The 9,906-nt window shown below is 34.2% G+C and overlaps 1 protein-coding gene across 1 annotated transcript in view; it reads right to left on the bottom strand.

The window, feature by feature from the left end:
* Positions 1–9,906, bottom strand: part of GPC6 (glypican 6) — a 1,286,685-nt gene that overhangs the window by 922,376 nt on the left and 354,403 nt on the right. The gene's annotated exons all lie outside the window — the stretch shown is intronic.

Here is a 9,906-nt window from a genome sequence, read left to right as displayed (position 1 = left end):
CTAGAATCCTTTTCTTCTTTCTCTGCAGTTGTCATCACACTGCTTTTTCTCTTTTCTCTAGCCTTCATCAGTTATTATCCTTTATCTTTTATGATGTCCTATAGTATAGAAAAGTTGAATCAACAATTTTTAGTACATGGAAAGGTTTACCTACAAAGTATTGGGTAGCTAGGTGGCACAGTAGATATCATGTTGGGCCTGAAGTCAGAAGGACCTGAGTTCAAATTCAACCCCAGACACTGGACCAAGTCATTTAACCTTGCTTGCCTCTACTTCTTCATCTGTAAAATGAGCTGAAGAAGGAGATGGCAAACCACTCTAGTATCTTCGCCAAGACAAACCCAGCTCGCCTGAATAACAACTAAAGTACTTATTTTGCTGACAAAAGCTCAGAAAATGTTTGTTTTTCAGGTAAATGGGCAACGCAAACAAACCATTTACCAAATTTTTGGTCATAAATGATTCACATCAGTTATTATGGAAAATGTTGTATATTGGGTCTAAGTAAAGAGGTAGTCTCTATAGACAGCAAGTTTCTCTAGATACTCTTTTTAAAAAAATCTTTATCTCAGCAAGGCATTGAGAATTACAGCACATTTTAAAGGACATGCACAACTAATCGAACTAGACTATACTCAGTGGAAGAAAATGGACTAATCATATATACTTCCCAGAGTGTTATATGTAGCTGAATGAGCCAGTTCTTCATTACAAATATCTGCACCTAAGACTAGATGCAGATGGTTGGTGAGCTGGACCCAGAAGGATTAAAGACTAGGATTGCATTTGGGAAATAGTACACCATTTTAATGATCACAAACTACCTACAGAAGTTCATCTTTTTAACACTGATATTCTCATATACTAGATATAGAGCATCATGGGAGACTCATGGTAGATGTAATCAGGCTGTAGTGTTTTTACCAACAATGACATGGTTCAAGAAGGCATATAAAAGATATTTTCAAGGATATGTATGATTAGAGAAGGATGTAGGTTAGTCATAGATAGAGGAGAAAAGAGAGACAGTAGTTGGACAGTCTTGGTGTTGGACTGATATCTACGAAACAGTAAAATTACCTACAGGAAAGCTGGCAAGAATAAAACCAAATAAAATAGCATGGACAGATTTTGATCTTCACCAGTGCTGAGATCACAAAAGTGTTATAATTCAATTGCAGTATCTAAACTGGCCCTGAGTGAAAACACCACCCACAAAGAGAACAAGAGTGAAATTATCTACCAAAGTGTCTCATATAACTTTCAAAAGTTGAATTCAATTTCTGTAAAACAAAAGATGAATAATTTGGCTTAGAAACTGATGATGTGGTGAAGAAGCTCCACTCTGCTACAGCATTACACTACAGTTCTCCAGTTTTACTTTGATTTAATTAAATAAAACTATTAAATGCTTTCTTATAGTCATATGCTTTAATGCAGATGCTGTTAGTTCACATCTTAAAATAGACATCAGGAAGTCAATGAATTTCTGGAAGTTATAAATTTGAAAGAGGCATAAAATTATATGGGACAAATTTCTAATATCGATTTTCTGGTATATTAAAATCTGAACGGAATGAATTCTAGTGCAGATAATGAAAGCAAGATTTTACTCTTTGTTAACCTACCATGAATCAAGATAGCCTAAATTTATTTCTTATGAATGTAATCATTCTTTTTATCATCAGAAGTATACCAAAAGCTTTCACCACACAGAGTAGTCATGGGACGTTTTTGGTAAATAGAGAAAGAAACAATGTACTGAATCTTCTAAACCAGAATTGTTCTAAAATTGTTGGTCAGGTCAGATCGTCAAATTCTAGGCACTTGGTTACTTTTCTGTATGTGATTAGACATCATCTAGGGAAACTGCAGATTCAAATGCAAAAATCTCTACAACTCCATTTCTGACAAGCAGTCATCTGGACTATTTGAATACTTGCTATGAAGGTGGGGTGGGAGGCAGGGTGTTCACTATCTCTGAAAGTAACTTACTCCAACACAAACTCTAGTTATCAGAATGTTCTCCCTTACATTGAGTCTCTAATTTCCTTTGGAGTTAGAGAAAATCCCAGGCTAACTTCTTAATCTGAGGAAGTATGGAATGGTAGACTTGGAGTGAGAACTTGAGTTCAAATCCCACATTATACATTCACTAGCTTTTTTGACCATATAAGTCATTTAACCTGTCTGCGCCTCAGGTTCCTCATCTGTAAAATAAGATGGCAGACTCAATGGCCTCCAATGTCCCAGTACCACATCTACGATCTGTAATTTTTCTGCTTCTGTGTAGTATTCCTCCTGGAGCAACAAAGAACAAATGTACATCTTCTTCCATATGACAGCCCTCAAAAAAATCAAGGACAGATACCACATCTTCTCTTACCTTATTCTTAATAAGTTACCTTGGGCTCTTCTTCTTTAATCCCCATGTCCAAAACTCTGGTAGTTGGTGATGTCATATCATATAATGATGATATATGATGGTGTTATTTCTTTATTTCTATTAATGGCAAACTATTTTCTATGAATCATCTTAAAATCCTCCTTTTCTTTTATTCCCTCATAATTTCATAGGAATAAATCATGGCCCATAGTCACTGAGTCCTATTTATTCTCCCTCGGACAGATTTCTCATCTATGTCCTTTCTTTTTTCCATTCCCACTGTGACAACTATCATTCTGGTTTTCACTACCTCTAGCCAGAACCTATAATATCTTTGTAATTTATTTCTCTAACTTGAGGCCCTTCCTCAGCATTAACTCAAGTCATGCTTCAATTGTTCCAGAGCTTTCAATAACTTTCCACTGCTTAACCAATGAAATCTAAACTCATTAGCATAACATTCAGAGTCCTACCTGATCTCATTTCATTTAATCCACACTTTAGCCAAGAGAGACCATTCAATATTCCACAAACACAGTTTTCTATTTCTGTGCCTTTGCTCACAAGACCACCTACTTTTTGGAATGCTGCCTGTTCCTCTCACCAAATCCATTTGTTAAAACTACCCTTTTTCTAGATTCAATTTAAATACAACTTTCTGTCTAAGCACTTCCCTAATCCCATCCCCACCTCATGGGGAAAAATCTCTCTGCCATCTAAAAACTCTTACACTGCTAGGTTTTTACTCCTCAGAGACACTTTCCACATTTTAATTTTGACCATATTTGTTTTGTTTATGGCCTGTCATCCAACTTGTTGAAAGCTCCTTGATGGGAATGTCATTTTATTTCTGTTTCTCTCTTGGTGATTAGTACAGCGTTCTTTGTTCTAATCTGTGCTCCAATAAATGCCTGTTGAATTGAACAAAGGAATTCTAGATTGTTAGGTAAAAGGATCATTAGAAGTCAGTTGGTCAGACCTCTTATCCAAAAGTTGGAATCTCCTCCAGACCATCTTCAAAAGTTGGAATCTCCTCCAGACCATCTTACAAAGAGATTTATTCAGCATCTCCTTGAAGACTCCCAGTGAAATGGGGCTGACTATCCCTCTAGGAATACTTGAGTGTAAATCCTGCATCAGGTACAGCATCTCCTATGACCAGGGGAATTAATCTTTCTCAGGCTCAGTTTCCTCATTTGTAGAATAAAAGGGTCAGACCCTGAGACCTCTGAAGTCGATTCCGACTCTAAATCTATGATCCTATGGTATTTGAGTTGGAAAGTAGCTGTGACCTAGTTTCCCACCTACACACACACACACACACACACACACACACACACATCCCTACTGTTGCTTATTAATATACATAGTGATGTCTCCTATTTTCCATTATATATTCATCCTTTAAAAAGAAAGGGAAATAAAAGCCTAGAGGAACAAGTTTTAATGTCAAGATTTTCCTTTCAAGTGAGTTAGGGTTTAAATGCACTAAAAAAAAAAATACATGCTTCTGAAGAGACAGCCCTTCCTTTAAAGGTTGGCAGCATTTTTAAAAGTTGTACAGCAGGATTGACATATATCTAGAGACATTAAATAAGTAATGTGTTTAATGAAACTGCTCTTTCTCAGACATATAACATGTACATTCAAACACAATTGTTTGGGGTCTTTATTGATTTCCCAGTGAATAAATAGATGTGTTATGGCTATACATACAAAACTTCCTCTAATGCACTAAGTATGAGCCTCTTTAAAGTATTCTGCATTACTAAATTGGCTCAAGTAAGGTCAATTCATTCTTATAAAAGTTGTGATGATTAGACTTTTCTAATTTTGACCTTAGTTCTAATATTTGTCAAGCCATAAACATAATCTTGAAATGATAAAGCCAATGAACAAGAAATTCATCTTCAGAAAATAAAATCTATCTGGATATGTATACAGAATCCCAAATTATAGCAAACTTATTTAAATACTACAAATATTGCAACAGTATACAGTTAAATAAAAATATTTCATCTTATCTTTCTCTGTCCTAATGCTACCAGATGTATGCTAGAGCAAGTAAAGAAACTGAATCTGATTCTGATGGTGGTTAGCTATAAATATTATTGATAACATCAGCAACTTTATTGGTTAAGGAAGTAAAATACTAATAGCTCCTTTTGACAAACTCATAGTGCTAAAGGCAAATATAGTTTTCAATAGTCACTTCTACTTGCCAAACTTTGGTGTCCAAATGTGAGATAGAAGTTATAGAAATAGCAATAATATTATTAATAATAATAATAATTAGCATTGATATGCCATTTTAAGGTTCACAAAGCAATTTATATTTATTATCTCATTTGTAATAGGAAATTTAGAAGAAAGATTTTATACTCTCTCTTTAAATGTCATCTTGTTCCATCTTTGTTATCACTGCCAATCATCACACCATGAAGGCAAGATGATAGTTCCCTGGTATCTACTGTTCAATATCCTATTTCCCCTCCCTACACCGAAATCCATCTCTGATTTTCCTTTGGTCACAAAATATTTTTATGTGACTTTCAAAACTAGAACTGTGCCAAAGTTAAATAAAATGTGCTCTGATTACATGAAGTTCCTCATGGGCCAAGACTTTCTCTAAACTCAGAATTCCTGTGGAGACGGTAGTGAGTAATCTGAGGTTTCCTTCCAAATTGTGCACTTCCTCCAGCCCAAACTCCCCCACCAAGCCTCAAAAAAGGTCTTAGACTGGGCTGAGAGGCCACACATAAGATCCTAGTGTCACACATCCTGAAATCACTGGGAAAAAAATAGCCATACCAACTTAGCTTCTGGACAATTCCAGCCCTGAGCCAACAGAATTGCCAGTCATATGTCCTCTGGCTTTAATTATAGAAGTCACCATTTAGTTTCTAAAAGTTTTAATAAAAAAACTGTCTATGACAAAGCCAAAAACAATGTTCTTGTTCATCTTTTTTAATCATCTAAATTGAGGTTGAAATGTTATAAATTTCTAAAGTAGATTCACCATTTCTTACCATTTTTTCTCAATGTGGATCCTTGGTTACTAGCATATAAGACAAAAACTAAACAAAACAAAAATGTAGCACTACATTTATGTTAGGTTAAGATACACACACACACACACACACACACACACACACACACACACTAAATCCAAGTGAGCATAAACTAAAGTTTCATTTGTTCTCATTAGCAAAGGAATTTTAAATCTTTCCTATATCAGTATGTCTGGAATGGATATCAAATAGATAATCAATATCATTTGTTAATTTCTGAATTCTAAGTTCTAATAAATTGTATTTCTAATAAATGTTTCTTTAAATGAACTTTTTAGGGATTATTGTGAATGAAAAAGGAAGAGTTACGGTATAACATAGAAAGTATATTGAGCATAGAACTTGGGTTTGAGTTCCAGATCTAATATTAATTTCCTGGGGAAGCTTGGGCAAATCACATAAACTCTTTGAATCTCAATTTTGTCATCTGCAAATTGAGGACAAAAATATTTGAACAGACTAAAGGAAAGTCTTTGGAAATCTTATTGTATTATGTAAATTAGTCTTTATTGTTACTTTATTAAAATAAGCTAATTTTAATCAACACATTCAGGAACTGAAAGAAGTACTGATAAGCTTTCATCTGGAAAAGAAAAATGAGGCCATTCTATAAATGAAATTTCATATAGCAGAGGGTGTAATTAGATATACATGTTTAGTTTATACTTATTCTCAGATAAAACATGCATATTTCAGAAAACATCCTGTGGCAAAGCAACTATTAAGGAAATGGCATTCTTTGCTGCTACATATACACACACACACACACACACACACATACATACACACATACACAACACACATATATATATACACACACACACACACATGCACATACATATATACATATATACACACAAAACCACACATATACATGCATTCATATATATATATATATATATATATATATATATTAGTATAAATAGATTACTTGCAGGATAGAAAAACAGCACAGATTAGTCAATCACTCCAATATGAAATAATGTCCAGTAAACACTTACATGACATAGATAACACACATTTATATCTATGATTTTTAACTGTATTCCTGAGAAGTAGGCAGGGACTGTTTTATTTTTATTTTTAAATGATTTTCAGTCATGTTTTCTACTTCGTCATCATAGTTACGCCCATTATCCTACCCCCATCTGTATCCGGAATGGTTTTATTTTTTTTCCCTATCATTAGTGTCTAGTACAGTACTGGCTCCACAGTAGATACCTTATAAATCCTTGAAAACTCATTGATAGTGTACTTTATTAAGAAGCAAAAGTGCTCATAATCTTGGATTGAGTTAAATGAATTCTAGAAGAAATGAGATGGAATGAATGTCCTATCAAGTCCTCTTTTTGCCATATGTCACATTATACTAAAAAAAAATGACCACTATAAGTCTAATTTTTCTTCCACATAATGAGTCTAATTTTTGAGGTATAAGTGTTATTTCAAATAAACTATCCATAAAATACATCATACTATAAATCTGATATGTAAAAGCAGCAATATTGTGGAAAACATAAACTTTTTGATACAGATATCTCCAAAGAATTCTCCAGTCATCACATAAAGCACACTGAACCACTCTATTAGAGAAAAATGTCACTACAACAATTAGATTCTTTTCAAAATAATATGGTGAGAGAATTTTAACTGTTTTTCCCTTGTTATAACTGTCAAAGACCTATTGCACACCATTATTTAGGGTAACAATTGAAATAAAAATTTCATTTTATATTTAGGAAATAATATAGATAACGCTCAATCCTGTAGTCTTTAATTGACATTTTTTTTCCTGCTGAAGAAAAATCAAGGTCATAATATGGGTTGTTCCAAACCTAATAATGGGTTATTTTGAAAAATGCATTTTAAGTCAGTTATTTGGAGCTCAGAATATATTTCCCATAAATGCAATGTAATAATTTAAGAAGTATTTAAGGTTTCAAGACTAACAATTATTGAACATATAATGTAGAAATATTAAGAGAGACACAGGATGGCCTCCAGTGCGCTGGATCAATCAATTAATCTAGAAACATTTATTAAGTGAGTAAAAGGGAATACTGGGAGTAGGTGCTTGAGAACAGCATTTGAGAAGGCTTTGAGATATAGACTGGGGAATTTAGGCTCTCTTGGGGTAACATCTACATGTTAGAAGCAGAAGAAAAGGGCAGAAACTTATGGGCAGGAGGATGATGGGGAAAGATGGCAGTTATTCCTATAGATGGGTCACTTCCAAGTTGAATGTTTGTATACCTCATTTTCTAGCTAACCCTGGCGAATTGTACACACCTCTCCTAATTGGTGGAGAGAACATGCTAACACACCATAAGAAGACCGAATGTGGTGGAGTTGGTACATGAAATGTGGAGAGGAAAAATATATTCTTAACAGCTTCTTCAAGAGAGCCATATGCATGGGTCCATATATTCCTCAATATTAACTCCAGACACTCTGAGAAAGACAGATTTTTGAAGCAGAAGACATGTAGGGAAACTGACTTTTCAACATGTCTTTGATTTCTAGCTTGCCTTTTCACTGACTTGGAGAATGTCTTCTTGAATAAAAATTGGAAACTCTCTTGGTTTGAGCTATCCCATTCTCAACAGTAGAGTTCATTTACTCTATGTATTTTCTGACACATGTTCTAATTTGTACAAATTCTTAAATTTCTATCTGCTATTTACTTGCATAAATGGGTTTACTCTTCATTAAGTATTTATCATGATCTTTTGTGTAACTAACATTTGGTGAGAGGGAATCAAACCAGCAAGTAAGTTAAAGGTCGCCTTTCCCATTTAAGAGATAATAATATATAAAATAAATTTTATTTATAATAAATAAAACATTTTTTACTTGGCCATATCATACTCTAGATCAGAGCTGTCAAATGTCTGTGGGCTCTTCTATGCATCCAGAATTAGATTAAAATGTAATTGGGAATTTTTTTTTTTGATGAGGCAGTTGGAGTTAAGTGACTTGCCCAAAGTCACCCAGCTAGTGAGTGTTATGTGTCTGAGGCTGGATTTGAACTCAGGTCCTCCTGACTCCAGGGCTGGTGCTCTGTTCACTACACCCCTAGCTACCCCCATATTAGAATCCTTGTGGCAGATTTTTTTCTAAAGCAATCAGGTTAAGTGACTTGCCCAGGGTCACATAGATAAGAAGGGAAATATTTAACAAAATAAATAAAATACAAAATAGATGTTAATTTGTCATTTTCTCAGTTAATTTGTGACTGTAGAGATCTATTCCTATTTTAATTTGGCAACTCTGCTCTATGTGAGCAAGTTTTAGAGGAATATATAGATAGAAATCTAGTTGGATACCCCCTCTCTAAGAGACAGGAGAACAGAATGGCTAACCTTGTAGCTCTGTCCCCTGATCCCCTCAAACCAGAAACTGTAGTCCCTTTTAAAGAGGGGTGGGCAAGATTATCTATCAATATCTTTGCTTTAGTCACATTTAGGTGACTTATGTGGGCAGCATACTGCCTTAATTTAACAGGTAGATTGCTTCTTAACTTAATTGTACACCATGCAAGTCATTGTGTCAGCTTGAGTGCTCATAAATCAAATAACAAGAAACTATATTCTCTTCTCTACTGTATCCAGTGCCTTGGAACCATCACACACTATGCAGATTTTGTAACAATAGCAAGAAATGTTTTCCAGAAAAGGATAAATGGAATCTGAGTACTATAACAGAGAAGCAATTTTAACATAATTCTCATTTAGTTTTTGAAGAATTAAAATGTTAAAAGAAATACATAATATTCCTAATTGAGGTAAAGTTTAAAAACAAAGTTACAGGGTATGTAAACCAAGCCCAATACCACATCTTACAAAAGCTGCCCAAAAACACACATGGAATAATGAGTTTGACAGTCACTATTGATTTGACTTGTACTAATGAGAGAAAAGATAAAGGTATGGGCATATGATTTCTATCTATTTCACTTTTTCTCTTTTCTACTATTAAATATAGGCCACATCTGTAGTTTTGTGGTCTAGGAGATGGCAACAGTCAATTCAAATCCTAGCTTGACCATAAGTTTATATTTATCTTTGGCAAGATAATACTATTCAGTCTCTCTGCATTTTCATTTCTTACAGAATTTCATTATTGTAGGACTTAGAGCTGAAAGGAACCTTGAAGTTCATAAAAAATAATCCTCTCTCATTTTGTAGACAAGGAAACTGAGGCCCAGAAAGGTGAAGAAATTAATCCAATATCATATCACCAATAAGTAACAGAGCCTTGAAAGGTAGTTGATTAACTCTCATTAGAGGTCTTCTTGATGGATATGTTTTAGTACAGAGTCTTATTCAGATATGGATAGGAATTAAATGTCCTCTGAGATCCCTTCTGCTGCGTTTATTCTGGGATCACTTTAGTTTGAGATCACAGCAGGTTAACCATATTCAGAATTAGGAGTCAAAGAATTTGAGG

The sequence above is a fragment of the Phascolarctos cinereus genome, unplaced genomic scaffold (assembly GCF_003287225.1).
Source record: "Phascolarctos cinereus isolate Bilbo 61053 unplaced genomic scaffold, phaCin_HiC Scaffold_7;HRSCAF=346, whole genome shotgun sequence".
NCBI lineage: Eukaryota > Metazoa > Chordata > Mammalia > Diprotodontia > Phascolarctidae > Phascolarctos > Phascolarctos cinereus.
This window is presented reverse-complemented; position numbering and strand designations above follow the sequence as displayed.